Source organism: Lepidochelys olivacea (assembly GCF_965140295.1).
Source record: "Lepidochelys olivacea isolate rLepOli2 genome assembly, chromosome: 9".
Classification (NCBI taxonomy): Eukaryota; Metazoa; Chordata; order Testudines; family Cheloniidae; genus Lepidochelys; species Lepidochelys olivacea.
This window is the reverse complement of record NC_140419.1, coordinates 7,778,070-7,797,405: the sequence shown is the minus strand read 5'-3', so window position 1 is coordinate 7,797,405 and position 19,336 is coordinate 7,778,070. Positions and strand designations below refer to the sequence as shown.

The window sequence follows — 19,336 nt, the reverse complement described above, 5'->3', positions numbered from 1 at the left end:
TGCACAGCTTTTTTTTATTCTGAGAGGAAGATGGGGTGTTAATTTCCTCTTGTCCATGCATAGGAGCATGAAGGCATGTGCCTCCTCTTGTCCTGGGGAGCGGGGGATGTCCTCTTCAGTGGCTCTCATAAGTAGTGGGAGCTGCAAAGTAAGTGGAGTGCTGAGTAATGACACTTGGCCTCCTTTTGTAAAGTGCTCTGAGATCTATAGATGGAAAAATGCTATGTAAGAAGTAGGTGGTATGTATGTACGTATGTATGTATGTATTTTTTTTATTAGTCACCAGGTTCTCATGCTTCCAGGCAGGGCTGTAGCTGCATCAGACCAGACTTGCCTCTGAGTGTGTCTTCCAAGTTCTGGTTTCTGCATTTCTCTGTGTGCTAAAAACTGCTTTTAAGAAGCAGTAGTTGTGCACATCCTACTTAGTAAATTGAGATCAGCAAAATGTTCACTTGTCTCCTAAATTAGATCTTTCATGGGTGAAAGGATGGCGTATGAGCCATTGCATAGCCAAGACCCTAGAGGCTACTGGTGGATGTCATGTCAATCCTGGGTCGCTCTCCAATCCCGAGCATGTGAAGATTCTGTGTTGTTTTGCCCTAGGGAGTTCCCACTCATATGCTACTTATTCCATCCGCTCCCAGGGCGTGGCATTGTGGCCTCGAGTCTTCTGTCAAAAGAAGACTGAAAGGGCTATTCCTAAATCTCTAGGGATGGCTGATACGGGGTAGGTATAGTATTTGCTGAGTGAGTTGCTCCTTTCATGAAAGCTAAGGGTATCATGCTCACAGCACTATCAGATCTTGGCTGTGTGGATAAAAAGATATGGTATTTATCTCAGGCAGGATTCCTGAAATATTAACTCTCAGTGCCCTGTCATACAGGTAAGAATAATCCCCAAGGAAACCTGATGCTACCTGATAGAGGCATTGTCATAGAAACTTGGACCTGTGAAAAGTGTTTTGGGAAGCTAAAAATTAAAAGCAGTATAATTCCAGTGAAAATCTTATTGACCCAAGATGGACATAATAACAATAACAAATAAAAATTATACATGTGCTTTTGCCACACTGGATTTTTAAAAGCCGTGTTGTAGAAGAGACCTTAATATTCTATTTTGTAAGATGCATTAAACACTTAACTTTGCTCCTGTATAAGGAGATGCTGTGCTAATTAGCACCGTTGTGTTTTATAGTGTTTAATTTCCTGATGAAAGATGCTGCTCTCTGGTGCTAACAAATCTAAAGGTAGTTGCAGGGTTCCACAAACAATCCTTTTACTGATGCTAAAAAGCCAGTGTGTTTTACCAGATTAAATATATTCTGCATGTTTCAAAACATCCCATCAATATCTCACCAGAATTTTAATACATGCGTTAATATCCTTTGTTCTCAAACTTCTTAACCATGTACTTTAAAGAAGTATATCAGAAAGATTGCATTGCTTATATTTCCTTAGCTGGGACCCTATTGGAAGTTGTGTCCATGAAGTCCACTGCAGAAAGAGAGACATTACAAGGAATGGAAAGAATTTGACATTCCAGAAAAGCTTTAAGGGCTATGGTAGGAAGTAATTTATCAGAAAGGCCTAAAAACCAAAAGCATTTTGAAACAGTGATATGTAATACACCAGACCCTCGCTAGAACGCGCGTCTATATAGTGCAAATTCGCATATAACGCAGTTGCAGCCATGGATCCCAAATTTAATTACTTCAATTGCAATTCATTTTAATGTGGTCCCTACTATAATGCGGTTAACGCGGTACTGCGCATGGATCCCAAATCCCGCGTTCTAGCTAGGGTCCGGTGTACTCCTGGAAATTCCTGAATTTGCGGTGTCAGTTTTTAACTTGAAGCAGTAATTAGGGGGTGTGTGTGTGTGTGTGTGTAAGTAATATAGGTTAAAACACCGTAATTTATCTCCACCCTGCCCCAACGCACTCTGCTCAGGCTTAGGGTACACAGCAGCTGGGAGTGTGCTTCCCAGTGTGGGTAGACAAACACTAGCTCCACTTCAGTTAGTGTGTTAAAAATAGCGTGACCAGACATCCTGATATTAGGGACTTTGTCTTAAATGGGCAACCTGTTTATCCCCCTGTTCCATTCCGATTGGTCACCCTAGTTAAAAATAGCAGCGTGGTAGTGGCTCAGGCCATTGGTATATACCCAGAGGGTGGGTTGGGTTTGTGTTCGGGTGGCTAGCTTGAGCCACTGCTGCCATAGTCATTTGGCTGCCTGTAGTATGCTAACTCGAGAAGAGCCAATGTGTGTCTGTCTACCTGTGCTTGGAGGCATGCTCCCAGCTGCCACACAGACATACCCTTAGGGTCTTTGCCACGGGACCTGGATGTGACCGCCTCCCAAACGTGGTGCAAACACTGGTGATTGGTGCTGCACCCACATTGATTTCTTTCTGATCACAGTGACTCATCAATTGAATCAGGTAAAATCCATGTTGTCAAGTTGGAGTGGGTGGAGCCCTAGTAATTCTCTCTTCAGTCTTCTCCCATTCTCCCCATTCCTACTCAGGATTACTTCCTGAATGCTCTATTGGGTGAAGACCGTTTGCCTAGGTAGGCGTGTTTGCAGGCCTTGCAGGGATAGCACTGAACATTCATAAGGCTTAAAGGTCTCAAGAGGGCTGGGATTCAGCACCACATTTTTAGGTCCTGAAACAGACAAAGGTCCTGCCTACACTAGGAAAACTCCTAAAATTTCTCACTGTTGTTGGCACCCATTCACCTCCACCATTGGGCTGGTCTATAGTATTGGGAGCCTGAGTGTAGACTGGCTGATCAGCAATCCACACAATTGCTATTGGACATTAGTAAGACTCCTATTACATATACTAGGAGCTCTACAAATGAATCTCGCTGAGATTCAGGTGCTGGGGGGAAAAATGACCAAAATCTGTGGAAAATACTGATACGCACATTTTCCAGATAATCTTTTAAATAGTCAAGCGCTCTATAAAACCGTCTCTGTTCCCATGTAGTCAGTGGACTCAAATGGGCTTTAGAATTTGTTCTGAGCTGGCATTTTTTTATATCTGAAGACGTTCCTATGTGTCTTTAGTTGTAGGTGATGTTTGAAGCTAATCCTGGTGGATTAGCTGTAGAAATAGGGTGAAGCACCATTGGCGCCATTTATCAAGATGACATACTTGGCACAAAGTTCTGAATTTGTTTGCTTAATTGCTGCCCAAGTGAGCAGATCCATCAACATTTGGCTGTGTTGCAGGCGATATACAGGGGCAAAGTAAACATGGCTGTGTTTACATGTATGCTTTTTGAAAACTTGATGATAGCAGTCTGTTCTGCTACTTTTACAACTGTGCTCACCAGCTTGAGGCATTTGTTTGCACATGTAAAATCTCTTATCACATTGGAAGGTATCTTTGTGCATTAACTTGATCCATTTAGCAAGTTCAGATAGAAACTGTTCTAGGATTTGGCAGTTTTACCTTCTCTTCATCTTCTACTAAAGTAAAGTAGAAGTCGAATTCTGGTCACTGTCTCATAGTTCAGTTTACTACGCTAATGTGACCCTTCTGCCCCTCAGAGTTGGCAGCAACAAGGGCCGGGTTCAATATCTAGGGGATCCATTCCAATAATACAATGCAAAACCGGCTCGAGCCCCCACCCAGGGACCTGGGACAAATATATACCACCCCCGCTGGGCGCCTCCAAGAGGCAATACTTCCCCTCTCGCAAGCACAGAGTCTGAGTGTGGCAAAAAGCCTTTTAATAACAGAGAGAAACAATGTGGCATTATGTTGGGGAAACGCCACCAACAGAATTCATAACACAACCCATGAGCAATCCTCCCCCCCCCCCCAGCAAATTGGGTCGTGTCCTTTCCCTTTGGTTCTTGAGTGCAGCAACCCGAAATCACCCAAAGTCCCATGACGCAAAAGTCTCTGTCCCTGGTCAGGGCAGCCCTAGAGTTCGAAAGTTTATCTGCAGAGCTTTACCTCCCAACCTGGGTGGAAGAGAAGTAAGGGGCACCTTACATGATCTGAAGCTGACTGCCCCGCAGCTCCATAGGGCTCCGCTCCGCCAGCAAACTGCTCCATGTCCCACAAGCAGCTCCCGCCGTCCTATGAACTGCTCTGCCAGCCTGTCCACAAGGCACTCCAGCCGTCCCGCAAACTGCTCCACAATATATCTTCAGGCTCCCCCACTACTTAACACAACGCTCAGTGATTTCAGCTCTTAGTCTGTTCAGCTCTTTGGTGAATTCAGCTTGTAGTAGGGGAGCCTCAGTGCTGGCACCATTAGCCCAAAGTGAGCTTAGCAGCCTGTAACTAGACTCCTAATGGAATCAAAATTAGCTCTGATAATCCACAGTGGAGAGAGGCGGAAGTGCAATCAGCATGTAAGGCCCTCACCAAGAGGCCCATACCACCAAGCATTAATACTTGTCCCCAGTCTGTCAATTCACAGTTTTGGAACCCATGACTCTTGCCTAGCGAGTGCTACTTAGTTGATGGTGAGTCCCTCCATCATAACAAAAGGCCAAGTACAGTTCCAAGCACAGTTCCCATAATCAGGGTAATAGCAATTTATTCTTCCTGCCCCAATAACAGAGACACTGGGGATCCCACAACAGCCAAAGTGACCATTTGGGCAGCTATGGCCTCATTCTAGGCGGGGTGGGTGTGCCTATGCAAATGAGATCGGCCCCTGAAGTTCTTTTCCACAACTTGCCACACCTCACCACCAGATGACAGGGTGGAGCTCATCCTGACTCTGCTTACACTAACATAGAAGAAAAACTGCATACAAGGTACACAATCCCCAAAACCTGCCACCAGAAATCTTAGACGTCACATCCCATACTGTAATAATTAAATTTCTGGGTGTTGGAAATTAATGATTGCATTTTTTTCATTCTGCACTTGGAGATTCCGGGACTGCAAGGAACCATTCATTTTATCTAATCATGCAGTAGGATACTGGGGGATCTAAAGGTATGTCTACACTGCAGTTAAACACCCAAGGCTGGCCAATGTCAGCTGGCTCAGGTTGTGAGGCTGTAAAATTGCCGCATTGACCTTTTGGGCTTGGACTAGAGGGTCGCAGCTTCCCAGGGCTCGGGCTCCAGACTGAGCCCCAATATCTACACAGCAGTTTTACAGCCCAAGACCTGCAAGCCCCAGTCAGCTGACAGTAGTCAGCTGCAGGCGTTTAATTGCAGTGTATACATACCTTAAGAGCTTATCAGAGTGTTGTTAATTTTCGTCCATGAGTGGAAAAACACTCCTTCTTAAAAACCCATCTTTGCTTCTGCCAGGCAATTAGCCTACACCTCATGTATTGGAGGAGAAATTCCACTTTTGTGCTGTTTCTGCTCTGCTAATGCTGTGAGTAAATTGCTGCAGTAGAGGGGTGCTTACTAGAACAAACATACACAGGGAATCCTGTCACTGACAGCGTGTGTATGGGGAGGAGAGAAAGTGGTTTCTGTGGTCAAGAGGAGGGAAATAAGATACCATCTTCAGAATTTTTATTCTTAAAGCTGTGAGCGTTCCTCTCCCCTCTGATAGAACTATCCCACCAGCCTCTGAGCAGACACAGTAATCTAGGAGGACCTACAGTGTGGATCTCTGAGGCATAGGCAAGTGGGGAATGAGCGCAAGATTATTCAGTTTAGATGTTTGTATTGGCTCAACAAAAACAAGCAACAGACTAAGACACAATCCCCCCCACCCCATTCTGGATGCACTCTTGTCCACTCACCTGCCATATGATATATGGACACAACAGGCTTTGTAAATTCTGTTGAGCCTGATTCGGGACAAGGACCTTACTGTCTTCTGATCAAACAGATTGTTGAGCCTACAACCCATATTATCCAGATTATTATTAACCTCCTGAATCAGGCAACAGATTACTCCCAATCCCAAAGGATCAGCCACTTACCCCAGGTCAATGGATACTCTCCATCTTGTGCCAAAAACTGGCAGCCAGTTTCTCTAATAAACTAACATAAAGGTTTATTAGTTAAGAAAAGAAAATGAGTTAGTGAGAGGTTAAAGCAGGTAAAATACATTAACAGGTGAGTCCAAGGTTGTAAATCAAAAGTGATAGCAGAGATGTAGTGATCTGCTAGTTTTCCCTAAGAGTCTCAGAGTTACCCAAAATAACCCTTTGGAGATCTCTGTCTTGCATCTGGAATGTTCTCTGAAAGTGTCCAAACAGCTCAGAGAGACAAGATCATTCCCTGGATTCATTCGTACAGCTGTTTTCCCTTGAAAGCAATCTGGCAAGTGTTTTCATCACAGCATGGGCTTTTCCTTTGACTAAACGCATACTGGGTCTGTGTGGATTTTGCACTGTCAAACCCAATGACCCATGCTTTGAAGTTAGCATGCATTTACAATTACAAAGTTCCAATCTCGTGATGAGCAATCCAATTACAGAGATGTACACAATGTGTTTAGTTACAAACAATCTTTCATTAGTTTTCATAAAGCTTACACATAAAGTAAATTTTTATCTTTACTCTAACATATACTTTTGATCTAGGTTTAATAAAGTATGGGATAGATGTAATGTGGTGATAAACAGATTATAGGCAAGTGAAGACAAGAACATTAACATTTCTTTGATATTCACATACAAGTGAATTGTCCTATGGATTTGATTTGAGCTGGCCTGTCGGTGTCACAAATAGGGCTGTCAGATTGCGTGGTGAAGCACTCCGTTTTGAAAATGCAGGTTGTTTTATGTACAAACTTAACTCTTCCTCTTTGCACATATGTATTTTTGCCACATTCTTTAGTTACACAATCACACACTACTACTCAAATACAGTGCGTCATCCATTTTTTGCAACTTCAGCCCTTACACAACCGCTAAGGTTTTTGCTGGTTTGCAGCTAAATATTCACAAACAACACAGCATTCCTGAGCTGCATCTCTCAAGTTTAGCAAAATATCTAATCTGTATGTCCAGCTTGACTCCGTGCATCTAAAGGAGTGGTTTTTTACCCACGAAAGCTTATGCCCAAATAAATCTGTTAGTCTTTAAGGTGCCACTGGACTCCTTGTTGTTTTTGTGGATACAGACTAACACGGCTACCCTCTGATACGATGTCCAGGTTGGTGACTTCCTTTTCTCCTGGAGGTTAATAACTTAGTCAAATCAAACCACTTTCCTACAGAATAGGCAGGACTACTGCTGCTCAGTGAGAGATGTTACCATACCAAATTGAAATGTTCAACCCACAGCGATTTTGACAATATGGGGGAGGGATAGGTCAGTGATTTGAGCATTGGCTTGCTAAACCCAGGGTTGTGAGTTCAATCCTTGAGGGGGCCATTTAGGGATCCGGGGCAAAAATTGGAGATTGGTCCTGCTTTAAGCAGGGGGTTGAACTAGATGACTTCCTGAGATCCCTTCCAGCCCTGCTATTTTATGATATACAAGAATGCTAGCAACTCTTTTGTAACAGGATAAACTTTCTTACTCTCTGTGCCAAAGAATGGCTGAACTGATTTTGCTCAAACTTGCGAGGGTAGTGAATCTAGTCAGATACGCCATGAAATTTCAGCCTGGAAACTGAGCTGGCCTGTCGGTGTCACAAATAGGGCTGTCAGATTGCGTGGTGAAGCACTCCACTAATGCAGGTTGTTCTATGTACAAACTTAACTTAACTCTTAACTCTTCTTCTTCTTGATGGAAAATGGGTTACAATGGAAACTGTTATGAAGTCTTAACTATAATTGCTGCTCTCGTACTATATGCCCAAGTGGTTAAGTTTAAATATTAAAACTTGATCCATGCAAATTGTTGGAGACCTAGAATGGAAATATAAATGTTTGGTTTCAGAGCTAAGATGTAGCTTCAAATGTTGTTTTGGGGGGTGGTTCCATAAAATATAATGCTTCCCACCAGTAATCTGTAATTGGGAATGGAGCTGGTCTACATCTTCCTCTCTTCCCCATCTATTTTTTTAAGACCTGGAATTTTAAAAATATATTCATCTGTGAGGCCTGTGTATTTTCTTTGTATCCGTGTTACATAAATTAGTGATATAGTGAATGTTATGGATAAGTCTGGTGTCAAAATGTTTATTAAAAAAAATTGACTTGTCTCTGATTATGTATGTAGTGGCCAGGGCCTAGGTATGTATTTATACTTTTGGTTTAAAGACCCTGTAGAAAGCAGTTAATATTTAAAGGCCATTTCTAAACACACTCAACTCACAAAAAAAACTGGTCAAACATATTACAGCTTTAACTTACTCCCTGATTCTTAGCTAGTATGATGTGAAAAATCATTTGTTTGTAGACTCCTGCAGTACCTATGTATAGAGTGGGTGTGTTAACCTAAACCTGCATTTACATGTCCGTAGTTTAACATCGGGTGTGTATGGTTTTGTAGTGTAAGCTTCCACTTAGCCAGGCTCAGAAAATGAGCAACCACATGTAGGAAGAGGCTTTGTGTAGTGATGGTGATCCCCAAATCGCATGTACTGGCAGTGTGTGGGATTATAGAGGGTGATTGGATTTTCAGTAGCTGTGTCTCGGGGGAGCTTCCAGGCAAATCAGAGTTAATCAGTTCTAAAGTCACTCGCTTGGGTAGAAAAGTCACATTTGTCTCTGAATTGAGATGGGTGGTGGAGCAGGGAGGAGCTGTTTTTCATGTCTTCTGCAATGGAGCAGCTCATACTAGGAGGGACCCTGAAATTTTCATGCATTCTTCCATTACATGTCACTGGCAAGGAAGTGAAGTGAAAACCTGTTTCAGAGTAGCAGCAGTGTTATTCTGTATTCACAAAAAGAAAAGGAGTACTTGTGGCACCTTAGAGACTAACAGGTTTATTTGAGCATAAGCTTTCGTGAGCTACAGCTCACTTCATCGGATGCACATCACGAAAGCTTATGCTCAAATAAATTTGAAAACTTGTGTAACCAAAGCTGCATCTGTCAGAGGAATTGCAGGTTATGTGACTGCTATGATGCCTAGGACAAACCAAATCAAGGAATGAAAGTCTGTCTCCTCCCCTTTCATACATACCATTAGGTGAATGAGGTGTTCCTGTGAACTACCAAAAACATGCAAACATTAAACTCACACCCATTGTGTCGCAGCACCTTGCTGTGAATGTATTGTGGGTTGATGGGGAAGTATATGTGCTTGAGTGGCTAAATCGCATGGGGGAGGGAGGAAGAAGAGGGAGGAAACTGGAAACAAATTATTTTTAAAGTGCCTCCCCTTTTTCCCACTGAGGCACTTGGAAGTGGGCTATACAGCAGGTTGATCTTTTTACAAATATATAATTAAATACAAAGTATGCAATGAGCCTGTTGAAACCATCCTGTTCTTATAGCTACAGCATATATATACTCAAAGAAAATTGGCAGGGAGGTGAGGACAGACTGATGCAGATGTAAGCTTGCACAGTCTGGACAAAGAAGGAAATCCAGGCAGGGGAAAAAGTGCAGCATTAATCTTAGAAAAATGTAATTGAAACACTTCTCTGCCCTCAGGCAAAACAAACTAATGTTGGTTTTAAACCATAGCCAAGTAAGGCAGTGGGCAGTAGGAGCTTCTGTTAGTATCCTACACTTGAAGCACTGTTCGTCTCTGAGTTCTGCTAGTACACAGGGTACATTTAGAGTACAGTCAGGGCTTATGAGTCTGATGTCGTACGGGCAGATGAACCATCCCATTCTGTTCCTTGCAGTATATGCTGCTCTGCCTGTGCACTTAATCCTGAGCCATAGTCTTGCTGCTCTTAGTCCTTGTTTGACCCCTTTTACGTGGACTCCTGGTGCAAGAGTGAGCACACAGATGTCTCTCCTTTTGTGTGAGAACTGGTTCAGGGGAATGCTACTCATATCCATTCTCGTTTCTTGTTAAAAACGCTGCTTGATACACCCTTGGTTCTGAAAAAATAAGGGAATTGCATTCAGCAAAATATCTGCTTCTTCCTGTTACCCTGGAGCTGTCCTGGGGACAAATTAATTTAAGTAACTGACTATACCTGTAAACTATTCAGGTAAAAGCTCACATATTCCAATCTCTTAACTGCAGAAAAGATCCCAGAAGAATTCTGTACGCAGACTAGTTCTCCATTTTGGCCAGGAAACTCCCCCAACTTCTTTCTAACTTTTTGGGTCGCATGTATATTTGGGTTTTTATATACATTTAAGCACATCAAACTTTCTTCTCAAGCAATTTATATATCGGGGTTCTGAAACTTAGGTGACCCACCAATTAAATTTTTTTTTTGGGTGACCCGCCACTACATCTATGCACTGTCCACCCTGGCACTGCAACCCCAATCCAAGACTGGTGTGCCCTGGCACTGCAACCCCAATCCAAGACTGGTGTGCAGGGAAGGCCCAGGATGGGCACGGGGGAGACGTTTTGGAGAGCAAGCCTTCCCTACACTCACTCTCCAGTGGTGGCTCATGTTCCAGCCCCTTCTGAGGGTTGTGACTTGGTGCCCGGCTGTCCCAAACCAGAGTGATACTGTGATTCCAAGCACCAGGTCAGGAATGGGGAGAAGATTCCTGGGCTGGGCTTCCCCAGCCCATAGGGGGAATGGGCCAATGGGGCTATCTTGGGGAACCACATGGGGCAGGAGCTCTCTCAAATCTAGAGGTGAAGAAGAGATCAGGCTGGGTTTCCCAAACCCACCACCTGGACCCAGTGGTTCATCCTGCTCTGAATCCCTCACCCCCTTTCTGGAAAAACAGCCTTCTCCTGCTGCCAACTTAATGTAATTAGTCCTGTAGTTCACGTGGTAGTAGTCTGTGCTGCAGTGTTGAAGGTTCAGGTTTCCAAACTTGGTGTTTAATTTTGAGGGGTGCTGTTTTATTACAGTTGCATGTAGTATAATTAAAAAACACAGCATCCCCCTTGCTGGGAAATTACATAAGTTATCTTATATATATTTTTGGCTGCAGAGTCAAATACCTGAAAGTTGGGAAATGCTACACAGAAAGGGTGTCTGTGCAATCTTAATTTGTCTCCCTTGTGCATATAGATTATGATACTTTCCTTAATTATTTGAGAACATATTATCACAGGTCCCACTTTACTCAAGTCACAGGATGGATGTGCAAAGGGCATCTATAAACCTGTCGTTTCCTAATCTTTGAGTGCTTGACTTTGCAATCTAGATGTGCTTTTATTGTATTTGTATTTTAATATTAAATAACCCCCAATGCTGCATTAGCAAGATAGTGAATTAGAAAAAGTGTGGTAGGAATTGCCCCATTTATTGGCATGCATGCGTGTAGAGAGTGTTTGTCGGGGCTCGTCCCTCTCCGGGGCAGCAGGGAACCACACCACCTCCCTTAGTCCCTGCACTGGCCCCTGGGGAATCAGTCATGCCACAGGAGTCCTGGCTCAAGCCAGCCGACAGGGGATGAGCAAACACAGGTAACAGCAGTTAACAGGCCCAAGCCCTAGGTCAGGGCAGTAAAGAGTCACAGCTCAGGCCCTTGGGCAGGGACTGAGAAAACACAGGTAGCAGTTAACATGGCCAGGCTGTAATGAGCTCAGGCCCCCAGGCAGGGGCTGAGCAGCGCACATGCACGCAATGAGTCTATGGGCTTGGCTACGCTTCCAGATGTAGAGCGCCAGGAGTTAAACCAGTCTTCGGAGACTGTAGCAGGGAAAACGCTGCTGTGTGTTTACACTGTCAGCTGCAAGTGCACTGACGTGGCCACATTAGCAGCTCTTGCAACACCACAAAGAGCAGTGCATTGTGGTAGCTATCCCAGTGTGCAAGTGGCTGCAGTGTGCTTTTCAAATGGGGGTGTGTGTGGAGTATGATGGAGAGTGTGTTGTGTGTATGTGCGGGGAGAGACTGTTTTGGGGGGCAGAGTGTGTGTCAGCATGCTGTCTTGTAAGTTTAGACATTAGCAGACCCGCCTCTCTCTCTCACACACTCGCAAAAGCAGCATTTTCACACTAATGGTTGCTTTGTCCCAGAGCAGATAAGCATGCCGGCTGTCAGAAATGGAGCTTTGAAAGGGAATATCCGCATGCCTGCAGCCAAGTTCAAAACAATGACAAGAATGGCCAGCTGACTTCAGGGGATTATGGGACGTTTCTAGAGGCCAATCACAGCGCAGTAATGCAACACGTTGTCCACACTGATACCCGGGTGTTTCAGCCAGGGTGCAGCAAGCTTTATGCTTCTCGTAGAGGAGGATTACCAGGAGCGCTCCAGGTGCAGAGTCCATGCGCTCTAGGTGCCTTGCCAATGTGGACACCTCAGGAGTTAGGGCACCCGGGCTGATTTAATGCACTCTAACTTACAAGTGTAGCTAAGCTCTCAGGCTCAGACCCTCAAGCAGGGGCTGAGCAAACACAGGTAAAGAGCACACCCAGGCTTCAGGCTCTAAGCCGCCTGGGAGAGGGGGAGACTGCCACCCAATGCGTGGGTGGCCGGGGGAGATTCAGGCCCTCCACTCCACTGCGTCCCTAGCAGCAGCCAAAGGCCCACTGCTGCGTCTGGGAATCCTAGCTGCAACACACTGACGTGGGTTCTGGCAGTGTTGCAGCTAGACTCAGATCGGCTGCCTCTGGGCTACTTCCCAACTTCCCCTCTGGAGATATCTTGGTCAAGGTGGTGTCCTCAGGGAGGTCGATCACCATTGGATCCTCGGGGTAACTGGAGAGGGGCAAGCTCAGCGACTCTTCCGGGTAGCTGGTGAGGGGTAGGCTTGGCAACTCTCCTGCACACTGGTCCGCGTCAAGGATCAGCTGGTCAGGCCAGTCTCCAGATCTGCCACTGGTTGCTGGAGTGTCCGCAGTGGGAGCTGGGCCAGAGACGTTTGTTCCTCTTGAGTGAGTGCTGGGGTTGGGCTCTTATACTTCCTATCTGGCATCTGACCCTCTCGGGGGTGAGCTTGGAGTGCTCTGGTTCCACCCACTCTGGTGTCCGGCGGAACTCGTCCCTCTCCGGGGCGTTGGGAACCACACTGCCTCCCTACAATGCTTACAACTTGGATGTCATTGAATCCAGTAGATATGAGTTGAAGCCTGTTATTTTATGTATTTTCTGATGTACATGCTAGTTTACTTACCAAGTGAAATAAAAGAAACCTATGCAACAAGGCGAGATCTGCACACTGTCAGTGCTGGACAAATGATAATATAAACTGAGAGCTCAGAAGCCTTGGACATCTGAATTTGATATTCACTAAAAACACTGCTAAGTCTGTTGCTGTGCATTGATGATATAATCAATGTGTGTGTGTTGTAGAAGTCTCATTTCACTGTGGCCTTGTCTACACTGGCAGAGTGAAGCTGTTGTGTGTTCACACTGTCAGCTGCCTGCGCAATAGCATGTTCACACTTGTAGTGGCATTCAGAGTAGTGCACTCTAGGCAGTTATCCCACTGAGCATCTCTTCCTCTTCTGCCGCTAAGAGTTGTGGGAAGGTGGAGGGGGTCGTGGGGCATCCTGGGTCCTGCCCAGTGCCCAATGATGCATTGCTTCGCATCCCAGCAATCTCTGTGCTACCGTCTGCATTTGGCACCATCTTTCAACGTTTGTGTACTGCACGCTCTGCATCTTCGGTCTGCAGGAATGGATCCTGCACTGTTGACCAGTATGCTGCTCGCTCTGACTAACGTTGTGAGTGGCAGTGGAGTTATTCCTTAAACTACAAAGGCAAGAGGTGTCCGACATTGATCTCACCACGCATAGTAGCAACAACATGAGATTGCTTGTGGCATTCACGGAGGTGCTGAGCCCAGTGGAATGCTGCTTTTGGGCTCAGGAAAGAAGCACTGGGTGGTGGGATCACATCGTCATGCACATCTGGGATGATGAGCAGTGGCTGCAGAACTTTCAGATGAGGAAAACCACGTTCATGGGACTGTGAGCTTGCCCCAGCCCTTTGGCTCAAGGACACGAGAATCAGAGCTGCCTTGCCAATGGAGTAGTGTGTGGCAATTGTACTGTGGAAGCTGGCTACTCCAAACTACTACCAATCGGTCACTAACCAGTTCAGAGTGGGAAAGTCGACTGTTGCAGGGCCATTAATCTAATGCTGCTCCAAAAAATCATGACTCTGGGCAATGTGCATTTCACTGTGGATGGCTTTGCACAAATGGGTTTCCCTATCTGCGGAGGAGTGATAGATGGCACGCATATTCCAATTCTGGCACCAGACCACCTAGCCACAGAGTACATTAATTGGAAGGGGTATTTCTCTATGGTTCTCCAGGCACTTGTGGATCACAGTGGGCATTTCACAGACATTAACACAGGCTGGTCCAGAAAGGTGCATGACTCTCACATCTTTCGGGACACTGGCCTGTCCAGGAAGCTGCAAGCAGGGACTTTCTTCCCAGACCAGAAGATCACCATAGGGGAAGTCGAAATGCCCATTGTGATTCTGGGAGACCCTGCCTACCTCTTAATGCCGTGGCTTATGAAACTATACATGGGGCACCTTGACAGCAGCAAGGAGCTGTTCAACAACAGACTGAGCAACTGCAGAATGACTGTTGAGGGTGCTTTTGGCTGTTTAAAGGCCCGCTGACGCTGCCTATATGGGAAGCTGGACCTGGCCGATGACAATATTCCTATGCTTATGTGTTGTACGCTCCATAATACTTCTGAAGGAAAGGGTGAAAGCTTCACTCAGGGCTGGACCGCTGAGGCTCAGCACCTGGAGGCTGAATTTGAACAGCCAGAGACCAGGGCTGTTAGAGGGGCACAGTACAGGGCCATAAGGATCAGGGATGCCTTGAGTCAGCAATTTGAAGCTGAAATCTACTAATATTTGTTGCTGTGCTCAGGAGTGCAGTGCTTATAATGCTAGGAGGTGATTGTGATTGGTGCAGATGATGCATTATGAAGGTTTAAGAAAATTGCCTTTTGCTTTGCAGGGCTCTGTTTGCTTTCAATTAATGGAATAAAGATTGCTTTCAAACCAAAATTAATGCTTTTATTAAAAAATAACAACCGGAGGGGAGAGACAAAAAAACACATCAGCACTGTGGGGGATGGGGGAAGGGAGGAGTTGGAGTCCCGGGACGGTTAAAGATCTGTGTATGTCCAGGTATCATATTCAGCCTTGTCCTTTGGAATACAGCGCAGCAGGTACTGTACTTCAGCAGGGCCAAACTGCAGAGGGATGGGTCTTGAGTGCAGTGGGTACTGGGAGTCTGCAGGGCTGGACTGTGATGGGGCAGGAGTAGAATGCATCAGGTACTGACCAGAGCAAGGTTGTTAAGGGTGTGTTGGTTGTGTCTGGGGGGCGTATGGGAAAGAGTTTTGTGATAGCAGCTGCAGGGGAGGGAGCTTCTCGGTTTATAGTGTTAGGAACGCCTGGAGCGTGTCTGCTTGGCGCTCCATAACTTTTAAGAGCCCCTCTGTGGCTTCGTTTTGGTGCTGCGTTCTCGTTTTGGTCCCTCTTTTCGCTGTCCCGCCACTCCTTTAATTCTTGTTTTTTGGCCACGCAGTGCATCATGACATCACGCAAAAAGTCCTCTTTAGTTCTTCGTGGCTGCTTTCTAATTGTGCGCAGCCGTTCAGCCGGCGATAACAAAGCAGGAGGCTGGGCTCCCAAGGTCATATCTGTGAAGCCAAAATGCAACATTTTACAGAAGCAGTATTTGCAACACACAGACCACTGATTCTATTCACATACCTGTCACTAATTGGCTGACTTCAGACAAGCACACACGGGCCACAAGACCCCCAAAATGTTGAGTAACTGCAGGGGCAGGGGAAATGAATGTTCCAGAACCGTACTGTACACTGGCACGTGGCTCCTCTGCCTCTGGGATGGTGTTGCCATCGAGTATTGCGTCCAACTCTTCGTAGAACCGGCAGCTTGTGGGCACAGCACCGGAGCGGCGGGTTGCCTCCTGCGTCTTGTGGTAGGCGTTCTGTAGCTCCTTCATTGTGACCCTGCACTGCATTGTGTCCTGATCATGGCCCCTTTGTCATGCATCGTTAAATCTGTCCGTAAGTATCATCATTTCTATGGCTGGAGTGCAGCTGAGACTGCACAGCCTCCTCTCCCCAAATGCTGATGAGGTCCAGCAGCTCAGCATTGCTCCAAGCGGGGGATCGCCTGGTGCACGAAGCAGGCATGGCCACCTGGAAAGATACGCTGAAACCACTGCATGCATCACCGAGCAAACAGGAAGGGGACTTTCAAATTTCCAAAGGAATTTAAGGGGTGGGGCTGACGGTTGGTCACCTGAGGGCAGGGCAGTAGAGTTCAAACTGATGACCAGAGAGGTGAGAACAGGCATTGTGGGACACCTCCCAGAGGCCAGTCGCAGCGCTGTAATCGACCAGGGTGTCTACGCTGGCACTGCGGCGCTGTACCCCGGCGGAGAAATCTCTACATCTCTCATCGGGCTGTTGGTTTCTTTGTTTTGTTTTAACAGTGCTGCAACTGGGCAGTTTCTGCGCACTAAGTGGCGTGGCAGTGTGTACATCTCGGGAGTCGCACTATAGAAAGCTGCTTTCCTGTGCCGAAACTTGCCTGTGTAGATAAGACCTAAGGCTTTATCTACACTTCAACTGCTATAGGGGCACAGCCGCAACACTGAAGTGCTTCAGTGTAGCCACTGAGTACAGTGACTGGAGGGGTTCTCCCGTTGCTGCAGTTAATCCGCTTCCCTGAGAGGTGGCGGCTAGGTCAGTGCAAGAATTCTTCTGTCAACTTAGTGCGGTCTACACCAGGGACTAGGTCAGCTTAACTACATCGTCCAGTCCACACCCCCTGAGCAGTGTAGCTGGATCATCTTAACATTTTAGTGTGGGTTTGGCTTAAAACTGCATGCTTTTAATGGCTTTTTTTAATATGACACAGAGCTGCAGACCTCGTTATTATACAGCAGTGTGGTGCACTGCTTTCTGGTGACTCAAATCTGGCATTTACAGCAACTCATCAAGCTTCTGTCTGCTGTGCCAACACCATGAGATGCATTCTCCTCTTGCTGCCCAGGGGTTTACACACACCTTTCCCCTTGTGTATTGAGAAGAATATAGACTCCTTTCAAAACCAGTTTCCTATTCATGTACCATTCAGTCACTTCTAGGCATGTGAGAGAAATTCTGTTGAGTGGCAGCCCAGGATAACCAAATTGTTTACATAGGGTGTGCTTTAGAAAGAAATCTTTGGATTGTCTAAAAGTTGAGAGACCGGGGTGGGTGGGGCGAGTTAATTTGGACCAATTTCTCTTGGTGAAAGAGACAAGCTATTCAGCTTACAGAGGCTCTTCTTCAGGTCTGGGAAAGTGTCACAGCTAACTACAACGTGGACCAGAGTGTTAACTCCTTATGTTTAACACATGTTGCAAGAGGCCGTTGGAGGCAGTTACGACATGGACAGCCACAGGACAAAGGAGGGTTAGTGAGTTAGATTGTTGTAATGGGCCATATATACAGTGTCTTTACTGAGTCCGTGATTTTTAGTGTCTAGCTAAGTTCTGAATTTAAGCTCCCAGACTCCTCTTTTGAAGGTGGTGTGCAGGTTTCCTTTGGTAGAAAAACTGAGAGATCAAATAGGCAGTGATTGTTTTGCGAAAAGTGTTTACCCATGATTGATATGGTGTGTTTTGTCATTTGTGATTTATCTGTGTGAGTTCATTCGGAAGCATGAGCTTTATCTGCCAAATACAGCTTCTTTGGTTTTATTTAGATTGTTGAATTTTAAGTGATTGGTTATTAATATTTGCTCGTTACAAGACTATCCAGCTTCCAGGTGTATATTGCAACTGTGGCCAGTACATTCTAAACTCTCCTCTCCTTGCCAGACCTGCTATTGGGGCAGTATACGGTACATTCTCTGCAGCACTGGCTTTACCTTGGGGCTAGTCTACACTGGGAATGCTCCACCTCCACGAGAGGCATAGCTACCAGCCCGCTCCCAGCGCTGGTGCACTGTTTACACTGGCGCTTTACAGCGCTGAAACTTGCTGCGCTTGGGGGTGTTTTTTCACCACCTGAGTGAGAATGTTGCAGCGCTGTAAATTGCCAGTGTAGATAAGCCCTTGGAGACAGCAGCTAACTCTACAGTGAGAAGTGCTGGTCCCGAGAATTTGATCAGTGTTGAGGTGCTCGGACAGCTCTGTCTGTGTCTTGGCAAACAGAGGCAGCAGGGCATCATTGGCTAGGGATTGCACTGCTGGATCCAGTTGGGGAAACTGTGCCAAAATGGTTCCTATTGGGATCTAGGAGCTGCCAACTCAAGTCAAATCTTCTTCAGTGTTCCATGAGATGTTTGCTCCTGTAGAAAAGCTTCTGTGCCCAGTGCATTACACCGGCTAGGCTTGTGTCCTCTTCATGTCACGTGGGCCACAGAGAGGGGCCCAACTGTCAGGTCTGTGCTGATAACTGGAGGATGCAGCGGTAAGGTGGGTCCAACAGACCTACTTGCTTGGCTGTCACTTTTTAAGCGAATGGTAAATGTTGATTTGGGTAGGCTTAGTAGGAAGGCATTGCCCATAAGAAGTGAGTCAGTTACATTATATTAAATAAAATCTTAATTCAGTCTTCAGTTTGTACATATGCCTGAGTCAACGCACATTTGTTTAGATTTAGATGGTAAGCTCTTTGGTGGTGGGACCGTGTATTTTTGGTTTTCTGCAGGGTGCCTGGCCTACTTTGGGGTGCTATTTAAATAAATGAAAGGTGAATTTATGCCCCTCTGAATTTGTCCTTGTCTCTTGTACACATTGGGGTATATGGAGGCCTAATAATACCATAATGCTTTGCATGTTAATGGACTGTGAGCCTGAATCCCAGACAAATATCAATACTTCTAACACAGTCATATAACCAGAGAGAATGGGAATCAAATACTTGGTATTGATGGCCTTTTAGGACCTTTAACCCAGAGGCCATCATGCTTCAGGAGACTACTAGCTAGCTACAGCTGATATTTTCAGAGAAGTAGAATAATCTCACCATTGATAGGGCAGTTAACGGGGAAATGTTGCATGTTGTATCCGTGTGAAAAGTGGCAAAGATTTTAAAGTCAGGATGCTGTACAAAGCATACTGGTCTCTCTAAGATCTAGAATATTCAGTATCACTTTTTTCATGTAAACGGGCCTAATCCTGCTCCCATTTAAGTTATTGGGGTCAGTACTGAGCACTGGGCTTGTGTACACTTTGGTACTATGTCGCCTGGTACCCTTGCTATGTCTGGCCCCTCAATAAAGGGAGTTTCATGAGACTCTCTGACATGTTGTATGTCCAGAGTGCTACTTTCTCCTCCCTTCTTTGGAACTCAATTCCATCTTTTCAGACAGCTGTGAAAATATCTCTTGGCCAAGATGAGGGTAGCGTATTTGCTTCCTCGGGAGGTGCCATGAAGCAATGGGAAAG

At 45.7% G+C, this 19,336-nt stretch overlaps 1 protein-coding gene across 6 annotated transcripts in view; it reads left to right on the top strand.

Moving 5' to 3' along the window:
- Positions 1-19,336, top strand: part of ABCC5 (ATP binding cassette subfamily C member 5) — a 94,071-nt gene that overhangs the window by 32,551 nt on the left and 42,184 nt on the right. The gene's annotated exons all lie outside the window — the stretch shown is intronic.